The 25,407-nt window shown below is 44.5% G+C and overlaps 1 long non-coding RNA gene across 1 annotated transcript; it reads left to right on the top strand.

The window, feature by feature from the left end:
• The first annotated feature begins 9,511 nt into the window (after positions 1–9,511).
• LOC310770618 lies at positions 9,512–14,170 on the top strand. The gene is made up of 3 exons (XR_014552332.1): positions 9,512–9,612; positions 13,768–13,840; positions 14,034–14,170. It is a non-coding gene; the product is annotated as an uncharacterized lncRNA (long non-coding RNA).
• Positions 14,171–25,407: the final 11,237 nt, after the last annotated feature.

A 25,407-nucleotide genomic window follows, 5' to 3' on the forward strand; every position in this document is an offset into this window, starting at 1 on the left:
CATGTCCTGCCTTGACCCAGGGTTGATGGTGTGTTTATGTGAGGTTAACGTGCTGTGATAAGGCAGCTTTTAGAAGCGGTTTGATGTGTGTATGTGGGCTGCCACAAACAAGGCTGCTGCTCCGCCAGGGAATGTTGATCCTGCAGGAAACAAACAGGAAACCAGATCTAATTGATTCTTCAGATGTACAGGAAATGAGAGCTAATTGATTTGTTATATCAACAGGAAAGGAAAGCCAGTTGACTTGTTAGTTTGCTGCTTTGATTTAGGAGTGCTCGGTGAGTTGGAAGATGTTGTGGATTTTGGTGTAGGCTTGTTGTTCAATTATTTTAAAAAGACAAACTGTAAGAATCATATTACGGTAAGAACATAAAAATAAGACTGCATAGTTGTCTATGTAAATGTAAAGATGCCATCAAAGAGCAGTTGGAAAACGTAATGAGAATGAGTTATTAATTAGTTATTAATTATAATTGATTAAATGTTGGCTGTGTCTAAATTTTTTATTTTTTTATTAATATGGTACATAGTGTATCTCCTTGCAAATTTTTTTTGAGTGCTTACATCACAACGAGGAAAGTTTGCCCCAGGAAAAAACAAACACACAAACAAACAAACAAACAAACAAACAAAAATAACACTTCAAAAAACAACTATTGGTAATGGACCTTGCATTGAACATCACAGAATAATGATAGACTGTAACCTATATTATGATATCAGTGTAAGAGTACCTGAGGGTGCAGTTTCCTTTTACGCAATTGATTAGTTATAATTGTCTGAATGTCCCTCTAACGAGACAAATACTTTCTCTATTGATCTAATGTGCAATATAGAAAGGTTCAGATTATTACATGTCTGTAACTATCATTGTGTGTGTGAGTGAATGGCAGAGAAAGATACCAAAAAGAGCTAGAAAGAGCCTGAAGTCCTACATTTACCCAAAGCAAACCGCATAAGCCCATAGATCAGACTGTAGAATATGTGACTCTAAAAATAGATCTTATCCGCTCCGTGTAAAACAACACTTTTATAATAACATACCCTTTAAGTCACTCAGTCATTCTATACTAGAATAAACAAATAAAGGGGCAGGTCACTCATTTAATGGCCTCCTACAGAGCACTCGTGCTGACAGATTCTGCAGCTCATTTAACAGTGAAAACATTGAGTAAACAATGGTGTGAATTCCATCAGTCCAAATTGAAACTGAAAAGACATGTGACTCTTTTCTTAAGCTGCTCATTTGTGTGTGTGTGCATGCGTGCATGTGTGTGTGTGTGTGTGTGTGTGTGTGCGCGTGCGCGTGTGTAGTTTTGTGTCATTTCTACTGAGATAGATATACAGTAGTGCTCCTACTTGAGTAAAATATTTCAGTATCCTTGGACAACTCCGTAAATTTGAGTGATATTTTCAATGAATTTCAAAAGTATTTCTCGCTTGATAAAATATAGTTTTCACATCTCTTGAAACCTCTTAACACACGCTCAATAAAACACATAACAGTGTCATTCAAAGCTAGCAAAGACGATAGCTTGGGCCATTTTGCTGTTCCAAACCCACGAGTTCAGCATGACAGACATGACCTGAATTAGCTGGAGGATAGTATTTCAACCAAAGTGATTTTAATCAACTTGTTCTGTGATTCATGCGCATGCGCGCAGACACACACACACACACACACACACACACACACACACACACACACACACACACACACACACACACACACACACAAGAGCAGCAGCAATTATGAGAATTTGTTCATCTATTGGTATTCATTTAGTTTGGTGAATCTCAGGGCATGAATTCAAATCTGTTGCACCCGTTGATACAGAACCGATTTTAAAATCAGTCAATCATCATCATCATCATCCTCCATGTGATTTTCACTCCACATGTACTGTAACGCTCTATATGTATGTCCAGCCAAAGTGGCCGTTTATGCCCTCGTTCATCACAATCTGAAAAGTCAGCTCTCGACAGATATCCTCTTTAAAATATTGAATGGACGGCTTCTTAAAACACTATCAAATAAGAAAATATGTCGTATGAAAACACACCACGGTGGACCGGAGCTGAAAACACACCACGGTGGACCGGAGCTGAAAACACACCACGGTGGACCGGAGCTGAAAACACACCACGGTGGACCGGAGCTGAAAACACACCACGGTGGACCGGAGCTGGGGTTGCCAGAATGGACAAAGTAAACCTGCAGGAATTGAAAGCAGATGTCCACACAGACGTCTGTTTCCTGTGGAACACACAACTAGAGGTAGAAAATATTGATATGGCATCAAAGATTAGACGTATGTTTTTCAAAGCCCTGTCTTGACCCAAAGGTAGTTTGCATGAGGTTAAAATGGATCCCCTTAATTATTCTGGATAAATTGGTATCAGAAGTTATTTATTACAATATAGCTTATACTGCCAACGCCCTTTCACCCTAAGAGCCTTTAAAGCAGAATACCACATGATTGGCTATATTGAGATACTGGCCAATCATCAAGTAAAATAGTTAAGATGGTCAAATTTAATATAACCCTCTTTTTGAATTAGGCTATTTGTGAAATCATTAAGTCTTTGCGAAAGTTTTAAAATCACTCGTTTATGTATTTTTTTAAAAGACAGAGATTGTATTCAAAATAGAGCATATTGTTGCAAGTGGTGATTGCCCTTTTTAAACAGGTAACGCTTTAATTTTGTTTACTTCAAAGCAAATGAAGTTATTAAGCACTTTGCAAACATCCAGTGTTTCCCACAGAATTCAAATCGACTTGTACTTGAATTTCTTGTTGCACGGTGTGTCCTGCTGCCAAGTCCCATCCTCATTTTCTGCTTTGCTTATCGTACATTATACTTTGGCATGGGGCAAATACAACTGTTATCTTAGTGGCAGCATCGTGGCACTTTTATTTTGAAAAAATAAAATGCACAATACATGCAACGGTAGAAGTAAAAAAAACTAAAGGAAGTGAACCTCTGTCATTTATTCATAGGCGTACTACTAATCTATTGACTATAATACTACTTGAAACATAAAATACAATTTTATACACACACACACACACACACACACACACACACACGCATGCGTGCGTGTGCGTGTGCGTGTGTGTGTGTGTGTGTGTGTGTGTGTGTGTGTGTGTCTTAGTTTGTACATCTGATTTCTGAGACATATGAAAATACAAATTGTATTTTTGGCATTACATATGGCAGAAGTAATAAGTATAATCTGCACTAACCATAAAATTACTTTGCTTTCATTCATCCATTCATGCATTTATTTATTAAATTAATTCCTTCCAGCTTCCCATGCATCATCTATCTGTTACCAACCATATCATCAACATCATCATCATCATCATCAACCCATCTATCAATTTATTTGTCTGTCTGTCCTTCCATGCATCCATCTACACGTTTCACTGCACAAGGTCAAATCACTTTTCCATTGTTCAAACAAGCCCAGAATGTGATTGTTTATGTGATGTAGCTCTGGCTAATCCCTCACAGCCTTACACAAATAAGCTAACGTGTGTCTGCTGTTTTCACGCCGGCTATTATCAGCGCATCAAGCTAGCAGCCACTGGAGTGTTCACTCAGACCCACGGTGATTAGTGCCGAGTGTTGAGCGACTTCTCTGCATATTTACATAGCAAATCTCCTTGGGGTTATAATATGTTATCGGCGCTGGTTAGTGCTTTGACCCATATGGGGGAAATCATAAGAGAAAACAATAGAATGATTCAGTTGACTAAAAACACTGTTCTCTTGGGTTGTCTCAACCTATCACTGTAATGAAGTCAAAGGAAAATAGACGTATTGATGTTGTGTCACTCTCACTCTCTCTTGCTCTATGTCTCTCTCCCCTCTGTACAGTACCTTCCCTCTCTCTTTCTCTCTATGTCTCTCTCCCCTCTGTACAGCACCTTCCCTTACTCAGTCTTTCATCCAGACCCATGTTACTATCAACACTGTGATGGAGCGGCGGTTGAAAGACGATTTCCTTAATGGCCAGTATAAATACATACTGTACTATAATCACTTACAAAATGACTGTAACTGCAAATGCATGGGAAATCCATTTGGAAAAGGGGGTTTATATATATACACATCTGTCATCTTTGTACATTTGAAGAAGAAGAAGAAGAAGAAGAAGACATGTTTATGTATGTTTATGTGTGTGGTTGGGACAGGGTTGTTCTGAGAGGTTGATAATACATTATTGTGTGTGTGTGTGTGTGTGTGTGTGAGAGAGAGAGTGAACGTGCACGTGCGTGCGTGTGTGTGTGCACATACATGTTTGTGTGTGCACATGCGTGTGTCCACATGTGTGTGTGTGTGTGTGTGTGTGTAACAGTGGTCTGAGTGCTTCTCGTCTGTGATTGTCAGCGTTATAAACAAATGAAACATTTGTGTGCTGGCGCCACGCCATGGGGTGTCACTCAGTTACAGCTGGGGTCAATGGATGCCTTTCACAGGAAACATTTTTTGGGGGTTTAGGGTTATTGATAGAAGGAAGCCCACACTGGGTGCTTGAACTTGGAGTCATGACACGCACACGCCTATGCGGCGCATACACACACACAAGGTGCACGCACACACACACACACACACACACACACACACACACACACACACACACACGCACACACACACCAATTAGACCAAATACAGGTTCTGCATGGTTTTGGTTGATATCCATTTTCACCCTCTATACGTCGGCTCCCTCTCTCAACCCCCAAAACGACCCCCCTCTGAGATCCTCATTCTCTTCAACGTTAAGAATGTGTGCTCAGGGTCGGGCACAGTCGTGGGGTCGCTGGGATTTAAAGACGAAGGGGAAAGGTCATGATGATTTAAGGGGGCTGAATATTCTGGATTAGCAGGGGTTTCTTGTGGTCCCATGGTCTTCACATGTTCATCTTGTCAGGCGCCCTGGAATTCTGATCAGCACCTCAGATTGGGCATCAAGTTGGCTCAACCTTATTCCAGACTGATGCCAGGTGTGAAAACTCCATGAAGAAGGGTCATTACAAAACAGGATTTCACTGAACGAGTATATCCAAAACTGCCATATGAAAATAATATGTCTATCCCAATACTTGCACAATAGAAATAAATGGAATAGCCTAAAGAATCTTCATTAATGTACAATCACTTATCTGCTGCACTCTTGCAGACTATGTGGTAAAAGAATGTGCAAACCATTTCACCAAGCAGGGCCAATGAGAATTACAAATATATATTAGGGCTGTCAATGTTAGCGTTAACGCAAATTCCTTTTAATGGCAATTTTTTTTGGGACACGCAATAAACGTGCAGCGCGTAGCTATATATATTTATATATATTATATACTAGAAATTCCTAGGCTCGGCCTCACCTGCTGCATGACCTTGCATACACAGCTCACCTGCCGCGTGTCACAATGCTTATGACATCATCAGTGATGTCACTCACTGATGACAGCATCTAATGTGGGACAAAGATTTTAACAAACAAACATTGGATTTTTGCAGTTTAAGATAAACTATTAAGATTATGGAAGCAAATCTGCAGTCAGTCAATATTATAATGAATTAGCAAAGGAAACAGCAGGTCAAACAAATCAAAACATGTCAACAAAAAGTCTCATTTCATTGTGTGGTCTGTATTTTAGTACTGTGAGTCTGCAATAAACCTGCATGCAATGCTGCTCCCTGTCTGTGAGTCGAGGGACTGCAGCATCTTTTCATCCAGACTTGACTGATGGTCATTTATCTGTCAGCCTTCTTCTCAGCACATCAAACTTTCCATCTTAAGCCATGGAGCGGGTGACAGCTTCAGGATTCACCCCGTCAGGCAGGTCTCCACTCTGATCTCCTGATCTTCTGTTGAAATGTCTTCATCACCTCCTTCTCTTGGAGGTCTCACATGCTTCTTCTCTTGGAGGTCTCACATGCTCCTTCTCTTGGAGGTCTCGCATGCTCCTTCTCTTGGAGGTCTCGCATGCTTCTTCTCTTGGAGGTCTCACATGCTCCTTCTCTTGGAGGTCTCGCATGCTTCTGGGCAACACAGTTCACTTGCTGGACCATAGCCAGAGAGACTGAGCACCATCCATCAGAAGTCCAGGAATGAGAAGGGAGAAGATTTCATACACTGTATTTTAAACTACACCAAAATGACCAAAAAGTAGTTTAACTACTTGACTCACTACGCAAATATGAATGTTGTTGAACCACCAGCAAGCTACTACAAAATGTAGTTCAACTACATGTAGTTCGCTACTCCCCAACACTGATTATGTATATACCTATATACAGTATATATATATATATATATATATATATTCACCAATAATAAAAAAGCTTCAGGTGCACGGCACAAAAGTAACAGTCAAATCAACAAGGAACGCCAGCACGCTATGAATGTCCTTTCAAGGTTTTATTCCGTCATCGAGACCATACACAACGGACGTTTAAACCAACAGGCCTTCTTCAGCGTTGTGATACATAAGGCGGAAATGACAATTATATACAGGTAGCATCCGGAAACACAATCAATTAAGCCAAAAAATTCAGCAAATAGTTTCTTTCCAAATACACCACAAAACAGTAGTATAGGAAACAAATACATATAAGATATGTGAAACATATAGCAGATGCTTTGGAAGCTCTTAATGCTGCAGTAGTAAGCTCCAAGCAGAAAAAGGGGGAAGCACGGGCAATGGTCCCGCTATGATCAGTCAGGAAGTTTAGCTAGAGAATCACATCATTAAAATAGAGCAAGTACATAGAAATACCAACATAGAAATATAGAAAATAGGAAATAGAATTACACACTTTCCTTAAAGAAAACAGTCCAATAAAAGCTCTTTAAGGAGCCCAATAAGGAGCTTTTATTGGGCTTTTAAAAATGTATTGGGCTAAAAAAATATATATATATTTAAAGTGTTGGGTAAACTGTACAGAAGCAACATGGTCTGAAATGTAATGTATTCTAATAAAACCTTTTGATGTTTAAAACAATCTATGAATTGTTGATTAAGCAATATACCACAATGCATAACCTGACCCATTTTTTTTTTTACAAGTTGTACTTTACAGCTCTCCTTTAGGCCACACAAGACACGCATGTAGCCATTTGACAACATTTATTTAAATGCATTTGTTGAGTCACCAAAGAACTCACATTTGAAGACAATGAGCCTCTTGTGCATTCTCGGTCTCTGTCCATACTGCTGGCGTTTTCTTTTCAGTGCTTGGGTCTGTTCAAACTAGTGTAACATGGTAGAGCCTCTTCCTTTTGTCAGGTGAACCGACAGGAAATGATTGTTGGCACAAAGCCAGGGCTGAGAGGGTTCTCCTTTGTTGTGCCTGGTGAGAGAGAATGGAGGGTTTCATTAGCACGTGATAATAGTGAGATACAATGGTGACATAACCTATGACATCACAGCTGCAGTTATGACATCACTTATGACATCATTGATGACCTCATAGTTGCAGTGACAACATTGATGACCTCACAGCGGAGTGACAGATTATGGAGGTCAAGTCCATGAGGTCGATGTCATAAGTGCAGTTGTGATGTCATCAGTGATGTCATACATGCCAAGATATAAATACCGTAAGCGATGTTCTGTTCTGTGTTGTTCAATTGCTAAGTACTTGATCGCTGCATTACTACCTCAGCTAGGTAATGCCCCAATAAAATATCTCTGTGATTCTGATCAATCAGGTAGGTACTTTTATTAATCCCAAAGGGGAAAATCCCTGTGTGTTCCAATTCAAATAACCCAGCACATAATAAGTGGAAGATGCAACTTCCTTACAGTTATGTAGGCTATGATTATTGTGAACAGGTAATGTAGCCACTTTGAAAGCCTTGAAAATGCATCACTTTGGGTGAGCTGTTGGATGTTGACTGGGCACAGATGGTGAGGATTTCAATCAATATTGAACACACATACGATTGCTATCATTCTATGTAAAAAATTATATAACGGTAATATATTTCCTTTAAAGTAATAGTGAGTTAACAAATGAATGCCATGGGTCTGGTTATTGAAACGGATCCCCATTAGCTGACGCTAGTTTGATAGTTTTGTTTGTAAAGTCTCGTAGGCTATGTCAGACGGGTTAACGTAAAACAACCAGCTCACATTTTAACATGATTTGAACCATTCCTTCAAATGAAATACACAAGCTTCCAAATTAAGATTTTACTTTTAGCCAGTTCAGTTATATATGTTTAGCATCTTTGATTTAGCAGGCTAACGCTAAGCTAACGCTAGTTCCAGTATTTCCCTTTGAAACTCACCTGTGAGTCTGTGACCAAATGTGCACTGCAGAGACGAGTACTTTCGCTTGGTGTTGCTGCGAGCCATTTGTGACGTCACGTCTGTTTTCTTCCACCGGCCACCGCACAGCACAGCGCATGCGCAGGCGTCACTGGATAGCGGCCTGCAGGTGCTCTTGCTCGCTGCTACTAGTAGTAGCGCTGCTGCTAACTGCTACTGCTAGCTCATAAAGTTGAGCTTTTTTTTAAGCTTTGCTGCTGTCTATTTCTCCCTCTCCTTTCTGCTTTCTCTTCAGAAAATTCACTCATGTGCTGCGTACGTTTAGTGATTTTCCTCATGCACGTTGTCACATGACCACAACATTACCCACAATTCCACGGGCGCACTTTTAGCACATCAAATCGCCGATTAATCCTCATATAAACTGCATTTTAAAATAAAAGATGGATATATGAGTCCGTAAAACACGTTAGTTTTATGTCATTGTATTGTTATATATTTGGTGAATGAATGAAAGATGTCACGTAAGTGACACCATGATACAGATGCTGTTTGGTCTGAGAGGTATAAATAGGTCTCGTTCACGAGTGTAGTTCAGGCAGAGGGGGGCTGAACCGTGTAGAGCGTTTGACTTGGGCGTTTGACCTGGATACGGAGATGACAACAGCCAGAGCCGTGCGGAGCTCGAGAAGAATGAGGCATCGCCAACAAGAATGAGGCATCGCTAACCAGTCGAACAAGCTCGACAACGCACCTTCCTCTGCTTTTATGCTTCTAAAGTTTTGTTCAATGTACAATGATCACATTTTATTCTGGCGACCAGACTGATGATCACGGACATACAGTAGGATACATAAATAAATACAAATCGGGGGGGGGGGGGAGGGCCTCTTGCAAAGATTTTTTTTTTGTGATGTGGCATCTTTTGCAAAAATAAATAAATACATATATATATATAGCCTATATATATATTTTTTTTTTTATATATATGTATATATATATATATATATACCGCCGTAAAACAAACAAGAAGAAGAAGAAGAACACGATGATTTCCCCCCATGATTGCGAAGGCATAACCCGCCCCTCTCTGCCTCTGATTGGCCTAGCGTCAAACGTTCATCCAATCATATCCGCTTGGCCGAGTGCAGTCAGCCAATCAGAGGCAGAGCGCGGCGGATCACGCCTTCGCCATCATTGGAAACAAATATCGCTTCCCGGACAATAGACCAGGAGGACTAGGCCTCTGATCAAGGTTTATTTGTGCTCCGATCCAGTCTACAACTAACCTACATGCGCACAAGCAAGGACAACTTTGGAAACGCAAGTAAGGCTGAATCATCGTACAGAATTAGATATAGACTAGACGGTTTTCAACCGCTTCTTCTTCTGTGTTTTATGGCGGTTGGCATCCTTAAATGTTGCATTACCACCACCTGAATTGTATCAGCTTCACAGTGCTAACTATTTACAGTGTCCACTTTCTCAGCTATTCAGGGGGAAACACTGACATAGCCTACTTCTAATCAAAATAAATGAAATAAAATGTTTTAATGTAAAGATAGGCCTATGCGTGCAATAACGTACTGATAGTCAGCTTACTCTGTAACATGTAGCTTTTATTAGCTTTTATTAGCCTCTCAGGCTAGCTCCGGACCAGACAACAAACCTTCCTACTACCTAACTACTACTACAAGACATGAAGACCAAAATAGGCTACGTTGTTACTGTATCTGTCGGAGACACGGCCTAACACTAACACTAACTGCTGTGTTTAACTGTGTAAAAAGTGACCCGTTGCAAGTGAGCAGCATCCCTAACAGTGAGGCTGTTTGGTGCTTCCCTAACAGTAGTAGTCCAGGCATTTTACGCACATATGTGGGTCAACCTCACACTAATTGCAACAAAACCAAACTCAACTGATTTTGTATCCTCAATATGTCCTCAATGAAGGAAAAAAAGTGTTAAGGAAATGTATGAAGGGAAAGTTTTGAAAATGACCTAAATATGATGGAAGCCTATGGAAGCCTTTTTTTTTTTTTTTTTAATGTGACATAAATCTCATCACTTATATCCTGTATGTGTTTTTTGCTTCAAGGAGAAAATAAAAAATAAAATAAAATGTTAAAAAATAAATAAATAAACGTTTTTGGTAGCATCATATGGGTCATTTTCAAAGATTTCTCTGCAGAGCATCTTAAACATCGAGCCCCAGGGTGGCTGTCCTGCTCTCCATCTGTTTTACAGGCCTCATGACACATGGGCTGCTGCCGGACTCCTTGTTGTCGGTCACTTTGGTGCCAGTCATCAAGGACAAGGCAGGTAAGGTGGGGAGTGTGGACAACTACCCACCTATTGCGTTAGCCAGTGTACTTTCTAAAGTTTTAGAGATCATTTTATTAGATCATTTAAGTTCCATTTTCTGACAATCAATTTGGATTCAAAGCCAAGCATGGTACTGACCTCTGTCTTTATGCATTGAAAGAGGTTATTGATATGTATAAAGGTAAGCATTCCTCTGTTTTAGTGGGGTTTATTGATGCCTCTAAGGCATTCGACCGAACCACCAGAAACTTTTTTTTAAACTGAGGGAGAGGGGCGTGCCTGTTAGCATTATTAGAATCCTGGCATTCTGGTATGCTAACCAGACCATGCAGGTAAGGTGGGGTAATACGGTCTCTGCTCCTTTTGGTGTCGGGAATGGCGTCCGTCAGGGAGGGCTTCTTTCCCCCCGCCCTGTTCAATCTATATATGAATGAACTCTCTGTACAGCATAGCAGCTGCCGAACGGGATATGTGATTGGTAACACCACTGTGAATCACTTTATGTATGCCGATGATTTGGTTATCCTGTCTCCAAGCAGTACTGGTTTCCAACAGTTGCTGAATATCTGTTCTGACTATGGAGGTCGTTTTGATGTGAAATATAATGCTAAAAAGAGTGTCACTATGATCTGCAGAACAAGAGATGATAAGGATCTCTCCTTTCCTTCTTTTTATTTGTCTGGGCAGGTGCTGGCAGTTTGCTGTCGAACTAAATATTTGGGTCATATTATAACTGATCAAATGAGTGATGATGATGACATGTACAGACAGAGGCGTGTACTGTATGCTCAAGCTAACATGCTGAGGAAGAAGTTTTATTTTTGCTCAGATGATGTAAATGTAAACCTGTTTAGAGCCTACTGTACTCCTCTGTATACTGCCCCCCTGTGGGTCAAGTTTAAGCAGGCTAGCATTCAAAAGCTCCAGGTTGCTTATAATGACTGCCTGAGGATCCTTCTTAGGAAGCCAAGGTGTAGCAGCGCCAGTGAAATGTTTTGTGGAGCAGGAGTTAACACCTTTCATGCCCTGTTGAGAAACCTGATGTATAGGTTTATCTGTCGTCTGAATATGTCTCAGAATATGCTCATTATGTTGCCCACACACCAGGTCGGATTTGTTGGTGGGGCGCGGGCAGTGTCAGTCACAATTTGTGTCACGAAAGTAAGTCAGATACCACGCCAGCCCACCCCCAAACACACACAGACTCAGCATAGCTCCACCTATTGGCAAACACAAAAAGCAGTTTATCTTGAGAACCACTTGTCCTATCGACTTCAAACTTGGGGAGTGTGTTTAGGGGGACCTGATGGAGTGCAGTGACACATTTTGTGCAATTCGACATAGCGCCACCTACTGGCAAACACAAAAAGTGGTTCACCTCGTGAACCATTTGTTGGATTGACTTCAAACTTGGGGAGTGCGCTTAGGGGGACCTGATGGAGTTCAGTGCCCAAATTCTCTGCTATTCGGCATAGCACCACCTACTGGCAAGCACAAAAAGCAATTTACAAAACAAAACAAAAACAATGGCATTGTGATGCCTGGTGAGTGAGGAACTTTTTTTGAGTAGCTCCCTGTGTCCTGCACACTGTCCACAGCCTCTCGCTAGGCTGCTGTAACATGACACCGGGCCGGTGTCACCGGCTACATAGGGGAGAGGCAGCGGTGCCATTGTTTGCCAGCGGACGAGACTCCTCTGTGGAGTTTACTCGCTCAAATCACTTTGTACTACAGTGTCTCTCGAATACGGGACAAATCGCATCCCGTATCAGTTCAATACAGAACACGTATTTTTGTTTGCAAATACGGGACGATTCCGTATTTTAAGGGATGGTTGGCAACCCTAGCACACCTTCTCTCTCGATCTCCGTTATTAGACGTGATCCCAAATTCTCTCATGTCCATCGAACTCAAGAAACCCCTTTGTTCTCTCTCTCACTCACACACACTAAACTAAACATCATTACATTACATTACATCATTTGGCAGAGACGCTTTTATCCAAAGCAACTTACAGTAACTCATATAGTTCACTGCTGCAGGGTTACGCATTTTTTGGTGGCAGTGACGTCACGCTGATTCGTCCTATAGTGGGTTTTTTTATTTTTTTGAGAGAGAGAGAGACAGAGATGTTAGTTCAAGAAGGGCCCAGATGGAGCCTGAAAAGGTGTGTTTTTAGTCTTTGCCGAAAGATCGGCAGTGATTTGACCGTCCTGACCGAAGGTGGAAGCTCGTTCCAACATTGAGGTGCCAGGGACGAGAAGAGTCGCAAAACAGATGAGCGCCTTTTGAGCCCCCGTAGCGGAGGAGGGGCGAGGCGTCCTGCACTGGTGGAGGAGCGGAGGGAACGGTGAGAGGTTTGGAGCCTGAACATAGATTGTAGGTACAGGGGAGCTGACTGGTGTACTGCCCTGTAGGCCAGAACCAGTGTTTTGAATTTAATGTGTGCCGAGATGGGAAGCCAGTGAAGGTCCCGGAAGAGGGGAGTGACATGAGAGAATTTAGGTTGGTTGAAAACCAGACGGGCTGCAGCGTTCTGAATGAGCTGAAGCGGTCGGATGTCAGAGGCAGGTAGGCCGATGATCAGTGACTGGACCAGGAGTTGTGTCGCTTCCCTGGTGAGAAACGGACGGATTTTGCGGATGTTGTACAAGGCCCGACAGGAGCGTGCTCTCGCAGCAATGTAGGCCGAGCAAGACAGCTGGTTGTCAAGGATCCCCCCAAGGTTCTTAGCTGTTTGGGACGGAAGCACAGTACAGTGGTGTTGTCAATGGAGATGGAGAGGTCTGTGAGAGGGCAGTCTTTCCCTGGGAGGAAGAGTAGCTCTGTCTTACCAAGGTTGAGCTTGAGGTGGTGGGCAGACATCCAGTCATCGATGTCTTTGAGGCAAAAGCCATGAGATGAGATCACATGGCCAAGAGATCTGATATAGGAATCTGTCTTAATTTATTCATTGAAATCATCCTCTGCTATTTAAAAACTCACAAATCTTCAACCTTTAGATTGTAATATTTGTAGACCTGCAAACCTATGATTATCTCAATACATTTTAAGCAACATACCTTTCAATTTTGAACAATTTCCTAAAGAGTTTGAGACCCCAATTTGTAATTAAATTGTATATCACTGATTTAATGTAACCCTGCTGTATCTACAGAGCTGCTTGGTGGGAGGACAGACATCTGGTGTAGGAGGGGAGGAGCATTGTCCAAATGAATTCTTCAGAAGAGGTGAGAAAAATATCACTGTTGTATCACTGATGTTGCAGCGCACACACACACACACACACACACACACACACATACACACACACACACACACACACACACACACACACACACACACACACACACACACACACACACACACACACACACACACACAGTGCCCCCATCCCCTAAGTCTTTCTTTGTGTCTTTATAGAAACAGAGAGACACCAACAAGAGACCCAAATGCATTCACACTGGAGAGAAGCCCTACCACTGTGACCAATGTGGAAGCAGTTTCAGTCAGTTAGGTCACCTAAAAATACACAAACTCATTCACACTGGAGAGAAGCCCTACCACTGTGACCAATGTGGGAGCAGTTTCAGTGTGTTAGGTAACCTAAAAACACACAAACGCATTCACACTGGAGAGAAGCCCTACCACTGTGACCAATGTGGAAGCAGTTTCAGTCAGTTAGGTAACCTAAAAAGACACAAACACATTCACACTGGAGATAAGCCCTACCACTGTGACCAATGTGGGAGCAGTTTCAGTGTGTTAGGTAACCTAAAAACACACAAACGCATTCACACTGGAGAGAAGCCCTACCACTGTGACCAATGTGGGAGCAGTTTCAGTCACTCAAGTAGCCTAACAAAACACAAACGCATTCACACTGGAGAGAAGCCCTACCACTGTGACCAATGTGGGAGCAGTTTCAGTGTGTTAGGTAGCCTAAAAACACACAAACGCATTCACACTGGAGATAAGCCCTACCACTGTGACCAATGTGGAAGCAGTTTCAGTCAGTTAGGTCACCTAAAAATACACAAACTCATTCACACTGGAGAGAAGCCCTACCACTGTGACCAATGTGGGAGCAGTTTCAGTGAGTTAGGTCACCTAAAAACACACAAACGCATTCACACTGGAGATAAGCCCTACCACTGTGACCAATGTGGAAGCAGTTTCAGTCAGTTAGGTCACCTAAAGATACACAAACGCATTCACACTGGAGATAAGCCCTACCACTGTGACCAATGTGGGAGCAGTTTCAGACACTCAGGTGCCCTAACAACACATAATATATGTGTGAATAATGATATGCTATGGCTGTAGATGAGAAATGTTTTTGTTGATATGGCAAGGGGGGAGGGTAGGGTGTGCAATGAGGAAACTCACTTCCGTTAGAATGTCTGCCTTCAAAATAAAATGCAAATATAAGTGTTTCAAATAAACGCAAGTAAGTCTTGTTTTATGCATCATCATTCAGTTACTGGAGGTGGAGCTCTTTGCCAAAACAACATTATAGCATTTTATAGCCTATTTATTACTCATTAGGAATACTGTATACATCAGCCACATTCTGTACAATGTACAATACACATGAATATCCATACTAATTTCTATATAGCCTATATTTTACTTTCTAGATCAGATTTACTTTCTATTTACTCTCCCCTGTACAACTAATTTGACAGCTCATCCATCGTATTTAAACAGTTTATATTATTTTTAATATATTTTTTCATTCTACCTATCAAGCACATTGTGCTTGTATGATGGAATATGTGACACCTGAACTTTCATTTGATCTAATATTGTTATGAAGCCATCTGTAGGGTTGTGCTTATTGTATTAATTAAATCAATGTATTAATAAAATAAACAAGGTTTTTCTGGTTCAAACTCCAGTTAAGAAAAGATCAAGTCAGTGCATCTGTACATCACCTTTATTATATCCTATATGCAATGCCACCTCACTACTACAGGAAACCATGTCATATAGTTCTTCAGCTGGATATCTTCATTGTGTTTCTCTTTCTACATACAGCTTGTATGCATGTAGCGTTGGCAAGTCTCAATTAGAGAGAAGAGAGTTTTTAGTGAATAGAGACTGTTGTGATCGACACATTATGGACTGTACTGTATCATGAGAAATATGACTGAACAGTTCTCTCCAGGTTAAAACTACATTTTTGACCTGTCCTGATCAAAGGCTGATCCAATCAGGAGCCCCGTCCTCACATCCTGAGATCATTCAGAGAGCCAGACTGAATCTAATCAGCACCAAGATGCTGATTAAATCATCCCTCAGGTGACTTCACACCTCTGAATGGTTCAAAGCACAGCTCACCACGGGTGGGGTCGCTCCCTCCCAGTCCCCAGACTGAAAGGAGCCGGGCCACCCCCCCCTCGAGGGATCGGGGGGGCCCTAAGGACACTTCCTCCCTCTTAGCAAAAGAGGGTTCGGTCGAACCTTCTAACCAGACGCCATTGGCCAATCAGGTGTACGCCCACGTCCACCGATTGGTCGAACTACCACAACAAAACCGCTGCACACAGCAGAGTTCAGCAGTCTACAGTAAGAGTCTCAACTAAGCTTGAACCAGGGGTTGGAGGGGCCAGAGAAGCCGGCTCCCCTCCCCCGCTCGCTGCACCCCCTGAACAAAGGCCTAACCAGGCCTGACCACAGCCACCAGAGGCCAGGGTGAACCACGCAGCAGGCCCAGGGATCGCCTACCAAGGCCGTAAGTCCCACCCGACATAGCATGCTTACACTGAGATAGTTATACTTAGTCTCAGTTTAATTTAAGTCGGTTTAGCGTTATAAGTCGCAGGGAAAAACCTCCTTACGCTTCCAGACTTACCACAGCCTGGCATAACGCCAGCTGTTGACCAAGCTTCCAGGCAAGAACGCCTGACTGACGACCCTCCCCGCGCACCGCACGTGCAGGAGAAGAAGGAGAACGCCACACCGCAGCAGGGCAAACCAACGGCTGCAGAAAGACACACCGTGGCCCCAGTCGCAGAACCCACAGCCGACGAAGGACGCAGAAGACCCACCGTGGTGCCAGCCACAGAGAGCAGCCACCCACTCCTTCGACTCAACGAGCAGAGAGACTGCACGTCAACCCCCAGGCACGTCAACTCCCACCAGACGTCCGCTGCACGCTTCCCCAGGCCAGGGTGAACCGCGCTGCAGGCCATCGCCATCCGCTCCACGGCAACCCCAGAGGCGCGTGCAGAGCAACTCTCCCTACTCGCTCTCCCTCTCGGAGCGAGACCCACGTGAGAGTTTATGGTTTAATGGTTCTGGGCAGAGTTAGGGTTAAAATGCATTATCATATGTGTTGATTACAGTATCCTGTATGTGACTGTTAGCGATCTGTGAGAATTGAGGCCACCAGCGTGTTCTCTCTCTCCCCTGCTCTCCCTCTCTCTCTCCCCCCGTCGATCCCCCTCTCTCTCCTTCCACCAACTTTGGCAAAACCGCCATTTTGAAAAGGAGGCGGTCTACACACGATCAGCCCGCCCCTCAGCCAATCCTGGGGTGACATAAGACACTCCGCCCTCTCCTCCCTCCTTCTCTCTCTCACACACACACACACACACAAGTGCTAATTAACACCCACATACTCACATACCCACACACCCAGGCCTGCCAGCCAGGCAGACTTAAAGCACACACACACACACACACACACACACACACACACACACACACACACACACACACAATTGATAATGTTTGTTCACATTAGGTATTAGCTATAGATGTGGTAGAGTATTAGTCATAAAAGTAAATGTGATGAACTGATGTTTTAATCATTATGTTAATGTCAATTGATATTGTGATTTATTAAATCTTTTTATTACATAAGGCCCTGAATCTTGGTTGTTATTCATGAGGTATTTTATCTGTGGAAATCTGTGACAGAAGCTTACGAACTTTGACCTTCAATTAACTGTACAATGTACACTATATCACTATGAGACTGATATGACAATTTGGTTTGGTGTCTAATCTAGTCATAACTGACTTTTAGACAGGTCTGTAGCCTTAACTACAGTGGTGCCCCGAATCTTACAGAGAATACAATATTTTCTGTCAAATCTAATAAATTTATGAATATTAATAATTCATAATTATTAATAATCATATTTCATAACCAAACCAGCTCCTGCGAGCACAACATAAATGGTGCCCCGTGTGAGGCTTCTAATATCAGTATTTCCACAGATATGATATGCATGAATAATAAAAATTCATAAAATTTTTGAAAAATCAAAATTTTTCAAATTTTTCCAAAATCAGGTTTTCTATAGCGCTTTGCCAAGCAAATCACATGCGTCAGAAGACACTAAAGGAACTCTAATCATAAAATATGGAATCTTCCCATAATCTTAACACAAGTTAGGATTCGTATTGAATATTTCTGAGCAAAACCGTCCCAAAGACAACAGCTCAGTTTAAAATCCTTGATTCCATTTTTATGTTAGAAACCACAGTTAACAAACTGTTTTCCACTGTGCCTTCAACCTAAAATTATGAGAGATAGCGATTTTTCCATCTATCAGAGAGTGACTCTATCAGAGAGTAAATAGACAGTGCTGCGCATTTTAAAGTGGAACCTTTGATGCTAATTTGAAAGCCACACTGGCAAAGGGTGGGGGGAAGTCAGGCTGCCCCCCCCTCACATTAGCATTCAAAAACATTCACCCTGTCTCCTCCAGAGCCAGAGACAAAGTGTAAACAAAGCCCTGTGACCACCAGTCACAGTGAATTTGCATGCGAAAGACAGGCAGACACCTGCACCTGATGACACTGACAGCAGACACCAGCCGAGTGACAGCTGACAGATGTCAAACTAACTGCATGCAATTGGCAGCTAACTCACACAGAGACTGTCACATTTGGGCCATTCTTTAATTAGAACTGTGGGCACCGACGGCATTGATGCCATAGCAACACGGTGAGTGCACACACCTTTTGCTTAAAATTGACAGCAGTAAAACAGCTGCTTGACTCATCGCAATGAGTCTGCGCTGCCACAAGATGGTCAGCGCTGAAACTTTCTTTAAGATGGCCGCCACCGACTTGCAAGCGGTAGCCGCCTCTCTCATCTGCCCGCCCACAGGAGGAGCAGATGAATTTAGCATTGTAATGCTAACACTAGCGGTCCTAATAATTCCATTGGGAATTATTTTCTTTCTGCAAAATCGCAGATTCCAGGTGCAGGACGCTGCGCATCAGCGGCAGACCACTGTCTACCAGACGCAGATAGGCAGACTGCGCAACAGCTGTCAAGCTACGCTGCAGGCCAATCTGGGCCTGCATCGACAAGCCCAGGTCTGCCAAACAGAATTAGCCCGACTGCGTACAGAAGTTTCCCGGCTGCAACAGAGCCAAAAAGGCGTGCAGACCGGATCCCCGGCTTCACCACCAGAACCGGGACGCCAGGAAACACTGGCAGAGCAGGTGGGTCCAACGACCTACATCCCTCTTGAGCCACCCATGGTGTCGGTGACCACCCGAGCAGTAATAGCACGGCAAACAGCCAAGGCTTCCAAGCAGCGAGAGCACCAGAAGGCCTTAACCCCGCCGGAACCGGAGGCTGACACGCCTCCTAGGGCGAGACCAACCCTCGACTTGAATCAGACCCCCGCACACTACCTAGCGCCCGCGCTGGCAAGCAGCCGCGCCCCTAGGCATCGCGACACCACACCGCGAAAGGGGGGAGACCGCTCTCACAACGAGCAAACTGATTCAGGCTATTCAGCCCAACAGTCGTCGTCCGATTCAGAGCTCGACTTTCATGCTTATGACATACCAGTCAGTCATTCATCCGAGCAACCCACGTGTAGAATCAGACGTTATTCACGCTTTCATCCAGCTCTGACTTCCACCTCAGAGCACAAACTGCTGACAGTCAAACGACTTGACAGCGCCACTTCCGGTTATGACAAAACGATCCACACTGCAACCCCCTGCAGGGAGGAACGTGTGTCTTACCGGCTTTCCATTTATCACGCCCGGGGCGAGTCGATCGACTACCGCCCTGTGCGTTATAAACCGTCATTTACTCAGGCCACCAGCGGGTGCGCTGATGAGTCAGATCCAGTCACTAAGTTCCGGCAGATCCACTCCGCTTCCCAAACAGAGAGCGTGACTATGATGAGCAGGGGAAACAAACAGCATTCACAGCTGGACACAGACCAACTGCCCAGTTATGCTAACCTGTCATTCAGAGAGGATCCTGCTAGGTCTTTTTCACCAGAGGCTATCCAGCCTCACTCACTTTCTAGCTCCTGTCCACCAAGGAAACAGGAAGTCAGCTCTTCCACCCCTCCCCCCGAAAGGGGGGACCCCGGGCATGATGACATTAGTCGCTCTTTGGTGCCCAATCGGGCAAACGGCCACTCCTTCTTGCAGCCTCTACTGCCAAAACAGAGTGATTCAGGACTCTCTCTCCGAGAAGCAGAGTCACGCTATCACTTACTGAAGTCAATCGCAAACGACATTGACTTGTTCGATCCCGCCAGTCACGAGGTACACTTGACAGATTATCTCAACGAAGTCGAACGTGGTTCGCAGGCTCTGCCACACGCCTCGCCGCGAGAGAAAGCTCAACTGATATGGAGCACGAGCTCAAAGCACGTGCGTGCGTTTATCCAAACGCAACCTTCCCATATCAGAGATGACTTTGACAAGCTTCGCGAAGCCTTGGGCGAAGAGTACATCCTTACCCAGTCGCCAGCGGCAGGGAGGAACGCGGCCTTACACGTCAAACAGAATTACCAGGAACATCCTAGGGATTACTTTAGACGCTTGAAGAAGATATATAGTCAAGGTAGAAATGGCCCGGATCAATCAGACGTGCCACGTCTCAAGGAACTCTTCCTAGACGGTCTGCATGACTCGGTGCGCCCATCCGTAGCCCTAGACGCACGTTGGTATGACCGAAGCATGCGCACGGTCCTCAAAACCGCCTCAATAGCGTGGGAGGTGGAAACCGAAGCAAAAAGCAGAAATGGCCAGTTTCAACCCACCAACCGCGTGTGTGTGGACCCAGAGACGGTACCACACCCACGCTCACCACGCAGGCCAGACCACCTGGTTCTGCCGGACAGAGCCAAGGGGGGTAGCTGCTGCCCAAAGAGACATCACAGTCGCGCCACAGGGCGCGAACGGCGTGAGTCTCCTCAGCACACTAGGCCCTCCACCCAATTAGACATCCGAACGGGCACCAGACGCCTGACGGGCAGGGTGGGCATTCAAGCCACCAGAGGCCCTCCCAGGAGATGACATCAAACTCGGTGAAGGGCGGGTGACTGGACGCAGCCACCCTGTCACCCCTGACAGTCACCTGTCACTCGGCTCTCACCCTTATCTCTATGTAGGCTAGATGCATTGTCAACGCTGTGCTGTGAAACATAACACCTTTACGGCAGGCAGACCACATCAAAATAGGACAAAGCTTGGCACATAGCTACACATAGACACATAGCACAACACTGCTGGAATGCAGCACACATTCAAAATCACACCCTGTCACCCTCTCTCTCCTTCTCTCCTCCTGCCCTTCCCTGTTTACCATGTTGATTTTGAAATGATGTTGTGTATGTGACCTTAAGGTTGTATTATCTATATGGTAATGAGTCTAGGTATGGTTAGGAACTGCCCAGAACCAAGCCTGAACCGATGATGAACTATGAACTGCCTAGACAGAATATGACACTTTGATCCCACAGAACGGGATGGACATGGTGACCAAAAGTTACCACAAACTGACGGTACAGCCCTTCATCCTCGCCTGCGGACCGCAGGTCGACCGCAGTCCACAGACGAGGAGGGGGGATGTTGTGATCGACACATTATGGACTGTACTGTATCATGAGAAATATGACTGAACAGTTCTCTCCAGGTTAAAACTACATTTTTGACCTGTCCTGATCAAAGGCTGATCCAATCAGGAGCCCCGTCCTCACATCCTGAGATCATTCAGAGAGCCAGACTGAATCTAATCAGCACCAAGATGCTGATTAAATCATCCCTCAGGTGACTTCACACCTCTGAATGGTTCAAAGCACAGCTCACCACGGGTGGGGTCGCTCCCTCCCAGTCCCCAGACTGAAAGGAGCCGGGCCACCCCCCCCTCGAGGGATCGGGGGGGCCCTAAGGACACTTCCTCCCTCTTAGCAAAAGAGGGTTCGGTCGAACCTTCTAACCAGACGCCATTGGCCAATCAGGTGTACGCCCACGTCCACCGATTGGTCGAACTACCACAACAAAACCGCTGCACACAGCAGAGTTCAGCAGTCTACAGTAAGAGTCTCAACTAAGCTTGAACCAGGGGTTGGAGGGGCCAGAGAAGCCGGCTCCCCTCCCCCGCTCGCTGCACCCCCTGAACAAAGGCCTAACCAGGCCTGACCACAGCCACCAGAGGCCAGGGTGAACCACGCAGCAGGCCCAGGGATCGCCTACCAAGGCCGTAAGTCCCACCCGACATAGCATGCTTACACTGAGATAGTTATACTTAGTCTCAGTTTAATTTAAGTCGGTTTAGCGTTATAAGTCGCAGGGAAAAACCTCCTTACGCTTCCAGACTTACCACAGCCTGGCATAACGCCAGCTGTTGACCAAGCTTCCAGGCAAGAACGCCTGACTGACGACCCTCCCCGCGCACCGCACGTGCAGGAGAAGAAGAAGAACGCCACACCGCAGCAGGGCAAACCAACGGCTGCAGAAAGACACACCGTGGCCCCAGTCGCAGAACCCACAGCCGACGAAGGACGCAGAAGACCCACCGTGGTGCCAGCCACAGAGAGCAGCCACCCACTCCTTCGACTCAACGAGCAGAGAGACTGCACGTCAACCCCCAGGCACGTCAACTCCCACCAGACGTCCGCTGCACGCTTCCCCAGGCCAGGGTGAACCGCGCTGCAGGCCATCGCCATCCGCTCCACGGCAACCCCAGAGGCGCGTGCAGAGCAACTCTCCCTACTCGCTCTCCCTCTCGGAGCGAGACCCACGTGAGAGTTTATGGTTTAATGGTTCTGGGCAGAGTTAGGGTTAAAATGCATTATCATATGTGTTGATTACAGTATCCTGTATGTGACTGTTAGCGATCTGTGAGAATTGAGGCCACCAGCGTGTTCTCTCTCTCCCCTGCTCTCCCTCTCTCTCTCCCCCCGTCGATCCCCCTCTCTCTCCTTCCACCAACTTTGGCAAAACCGCCATTTTGAAAAGGAGGCGGTCTACACACGATCAGCCCGCCCCTCAGCCAATCCTGGGGTGACATAAGACACTCCGCCCTCTCCTCCCTCCTTCTCTCTCTCACACACACACACACACACACACACACAAGTGCTAATTAACACCCACATACTCACATACCCACACACCCAGGCCTGCCAGCCAGGCAGACTTAAAGCACACACACACACACACACACACACACACACACACACACACACACACACACACACACACAATTGATAATGTTTGTTCACATTAGGTATTAGCTATAGATGTGGTAGAGTATTAGTCATAAAAGTAAATGTGATGAACTGATGTTTTAATCATTATGTTAATGTCAATTGATATTGTGATTTATTAAATCTTTTTATTACATAAGGCCCTGAATCTTGGTTGTTATTCATGAGGTATTTTATCTGTGGAAATCTGTGACAGAAGCTTACGAACTTTGACCTTCAATTAACTGTACAATGTACACTATATCACTATGAGACTGATATGACAATTTGGTTTGGTGTCTAATCTAGTCATAACTGACTTTTAGACAGGTCTGTAGCCTTAACTACAGTGGTGCCCCGAATCTTACAGAGAATACAATATTTTCTGTCAAATCTAATACATTTATGAATATTAATAATTCATAATTATTAATAATCATATTTCATAACCAAACCAGCTCCTGCGAGCACAACAAGACAGAACAATTAGTGCTCTGCTGTGGTTGACCGGCTCTGTCTCAGCCTCCAGCTGATTGGTTGATTGCAGACATAGACTGGACAGAGAGCTTGGCTGTCATTCAGACACCTCACCCACCCAATCCCACTGGGGGTGAAAGACTGTTGTCCCCGCACGGAGGTGACGGTTGCCAGGTGACTCCTGATAACCCCCCTGTCAGGAGAAAAGGCTGCACCAATCATTCTCCTTCCTCCTCACCTCCTGAGTGACAACAACCATCTGTGGAGGGTGTGTGTGCGTGTGCATACATGCACGTGTGTGTTTTCACTAGTAATAACTTGCATGCCAACCTGCACACTCACCCTGTTAATTCCCAACTAAACACTAGTCAAAGGATAACAAAGAGAGGTCATTAGAAAGAAAGAAAGAAAGAAAATCTTTGTGAATAGGAATTGTTAATATTCACAGGGATGTATTATCGATCGGGCCTACCGGGCCCAGGCCAGGGGCCCAAGAGTTCAGGGGGCCCATAACCCAGAGCCTCTTCACAGGGCCACCACGTCTCTTGCCCAGGCCTGGGACCAACTGATCCCTTAGGGCCCCAACCGTTTATTTTTTATTAAATGTTCCATAAGTGTATGGACAATTATAGAGGGTTATTGTGCTTTTGGCTTTAATTGAGTCTACCTGTGCTGTAAATCCTGTGTTAGATACAAGTGAGTTTATTTCTTGTTATTGTGCTGTTGGCTTTGAGTGTTCAGGTGTCTGTGCTGTAAATCCTGTTGAGATGCAGGTGAGTGTATGTCTGGTCTTTTGCATATGTGTGCTGTGAGGGGGGCCCTTCATACATCCAGACCCAGGGGCCCGGGCCCCTCATGTCATAATCCACCTATGAATATTCAGAATTGTCCACAAGGATGTATTGTGTATTGTGTAGGACAGCGATCCTCAAAGTCCGGACTCCGGTCCGCATCCGGACCCAGACGCCGTCCTATCCGGACCGAGCCCTATAACCTACAAATCACTAAATAGTTACATTTTCACGGAGCATTTCTATTTTAACCGGCACATGCTTTTCTAGCCTTTACGGTACTGGTTTATCTGTCAGGAAGCTCACAGACCAATGCATGCGCTGTAAATCATCACACGTGATGCTACTCAGCCAATCAACAAGCGAATCGATTCTGCCTGCTGCTGCTGCGGGAGAGTTGACACATGGACGGAGGAGAGGCGAGACTCGGAGAAATGCGAGAGAAGTATTTCACATCGCGTGCTCAAAAGAAACGAGTAGCCCGTGAAAACAAAGCTTTAGTTTTAATCCAGAGCAGGCAGACTCATGTTCATTCATTGGTCTCACGAGCAGTTCAAAACCAGTATGTCTCGTGAAGTGTGATGCGATCCTGACCAGCTGTCTATGGAAGTGCCACACATGAGCACACACACACTCAAATCCAGGGCGCACACACATTCACTGCCCAACGGCATGCAAAGTTTGCATTGCGAGCGACCGATAGATAGAAAGACAGACAGACAGGCAGGCAGGCAGGCAGGCACAGACAAACAGAGTGGGAGCTCACTTCTATCAAGAGAAAAGGAGGTTTGTTGGTTGAGAGCCTGACTGATAAAATGTGAAATGGAGTTAAGAAAAGGAAGAAAAGGGGGAACTTACTTTTCTAAAATTAAAGCACTTTATTTTAAGATGCAAATTTTTCCAAAGCACTCTGTTGTGTTATTTCTAAATGCAGCCATTATTTTACTTGAAATGAGAAAAGAACATGTATTTATTATTAGTGTAGGCTAGTTATTTATAATTAATCCAGTTAAATCAGAAAACTAAATAAACATTGTTGATGTTTGTTTTGATTTAACAGTC

This window comes from Poromitra crassiceps, assembly GCF_964638095.1.
Source record: "Poromitra crassiceps genome assembly, contig: HAP1_SCAFFOLD_136, whole genome shotgun sequence".
NCBI classification, from domain to species: domain Eukaryota; kingdom Metazoa; phylum Chordata; class Actinopteri; order Beryciformes; family Melamphaidae; genus Poromitra; species Poromitra crassiceps.